Here is a 2,485-nt window from a genome sequence, read left to right as displayed (position 1 = left end):
ATGTGCCTGATATTAGCAAAAGGCACCTGAAATTTCTCCAATGGGTCCCTGCCACTGCAAGAGCAATCTGGATGGAATTCCAAACTCATCCAATAATAAGAGAAAACAGCTTCAGTTCAGAAAGAAAGAAAAGAGGGTCGGGTTAGCTGCAGATACATATGGGCCTTCCAAAAGGGATTAAACTCTTGGGACTGAATTGTAGGCCAACAAGCAAGCTTGATGGACCTACAGTCCATAGGGATCTCACATTAAGGCAAATAGTATAGGCAAACTGCTCAAAAGAAAAAAAAAAGAAGACAGGATCTGGCAGAGCATGCTACTAGATAATGGTTGTTCTTAAAGATATAAGTGCATAAGCTTTCAAACAAGAAAGTGATTTCAAAGGAACATGTGTGACTCATCAAGGAAACACATTATTAGAAAACACCATCCACACATAGTCTAAAACAAAAGAGAAAAATGCTAATTTTTCTCCAATAGATCCCTAAGATAAGGACATCTGATAACAAGAGGCCAGAGTGTGTAATCTCCCCAGTGACTTCTTATAAATGCTAATGACCCCCAAATTATCCAGAATGAAGTCCCAGGGTGAAGAAGCCCCCTGTGTGGGCTCACTCTCCCAAATGACAGGTTGTGTTCCAAAGGGTAGTTGACAACTACTCCCTTCTGGGTTTTAAGGATAACTCTGAGGAGTAAAGGTTTCTAACACACTAGCTCCTGAGCCCGAATACAAGATGTTCTCCTATAGAAATCAACCAGTTAATAGCAATTAGCTTTTACAAAAAGGATGGATTCTGGCCCACCAAGTCATAAGCAATGGGTCCTTCTAGCCCCTCAGCCAACCAGAAAAAGTCACTTCCCAATACTAGTCACCCCGCCTGAAAGTAAGCTCAACAAGTTTTCACCCATGTAAACAAGTAAATGATATATGCACAAGCTCTGAGAATTGAACCCAGTAGGGAAATATCTGTACCTGCTTCCAGAGATGTCTGCCTGGGCAGCTAGGTGGATAAAGCACTGGCCCTGGATTCAGGAGGACCTGAGTTCAAATCCAGCCTCAGACACTTGACACTAGCTGTGTAACCCTAGGTAAGTTACTTACCACTCATCACCCCACAAAAAAAATGAGCTGTCCACCCTCTACCCTATTGCCCAATCCCCTATGACACTATCAAAAGAGAGAAGAGTTGATCAGGGAGCTCCTGATTGAGTCGATGAATTCACCAATCAACATTCACAACACTAGAATATTTCTCCAGAAATACCTCAGAGAAGGTAGGTATTGTACTCTAGCACCTTCCTGAGAGAATTTAGGTAGCTCCTCTGATTGGTTCCTGGTGATTGAGTCTATCTCCAAGATGAGTAGTGAAGAGTCAGGGAGAATTCCACTGCTTGATGGATGAGCCACCCCTGCCCCCATAGTCTATAAAAGCAGATGGATGAGGTTTTTTTTTTCTCCCTCCCTTTTACTTCCAGCCCAGATCACAATACAGAAAACACGGGCCTATGCCCTGTAATCACATCAACTTGAGAGGAGAACCCTTCCAATTGATCAGAGGCTTCCCTTGTCAACTCCCTCCTTTACAAAAGAGGCTCAACCTATAGCTAAAGGATTAAAACTTTACTATGGGAAGTGGGAGGAGGGAAGAGCTTTGGGCCATGCCCAACCCACTGTGCCTGTGAGTTACTCACAAAGTGCAGGTCAATGGAAAGAGAATTGCCTGTCCAGCAGCCCCACAAAGTGTGTTTTCCTATTGAATGGAGCCTAATGGCCTCTTCAAGTGTTTTCTATGTTTCTGCATCTGTTTTGGGGCTCTCTGAATCCTTTCCATCTTATACATTTTCGGGGAGGAGGGTTAAATAAAAAATTATATACTATAGCTGATGTGTTCATTATACCCTGAGTTCCTATGCAGGACTAGGGGACTCAATAAATGCTTGCTGATTGATTAATTGATTGATTTAAAGACACAAAGCCATGATTATATAGGAGATTTTTCCTGGAGAGCACCAGGTGGAACAATGAGTCAAAGAAAGATCCTTGACTCTCTTGTGTCAGGTCCCCAGCATTGGAACTTGTCTATGAGATTCCAGAATCCTTGGGGGGAAAAGAGACCACGGTGAGCAGGTCTGGGTTACAGACTATACTGTATATCTGTATTATATTATTATACTATATATCTGGATATCCTGGCCAGGGCTGGGGGCGGCGGGGGGGGGGGGGGTCCTACAAGTCTCTTAAAGATGTTCCACCCTGATTTTAGAAACTAGGGATCAATAACAAAGAACAGGGATCTGGAGATCATATAAAAACTTGGGGCAGGGGAACCAGAGTAGCCCATAGCCCCAAGCCTTATAGAGTGTGGTTCCTCATTATCAACTTCCATTTAAAAAAAAAGTATATAGGGGCAAGCTGCCTCCCACTGGGCTTTCTGATACTTAAGGTGAAAGAGTTGAACTATAAATTGGGGCAATACCACCACCT

This window comes from Dromiciops gliroides, chromosome 4 (assembly GCF_019393635.1).
Source record: "Dromiciops gliroides isolate mDroGli1 chromosome 4, mDroGli1.pri, whole genome shotgun sequence".
In the NCBI taxonomy this organism is placed as follows: domain Eukaryota; kingdom Metazoa; phylum Chordata; class Mammalia; order Microbiotheria; family Microbiotheriidae; genus Dromiciops; species Dromiciops gliroides.
Note: the sequence above shows the minus strand (reverse complement) of the source record.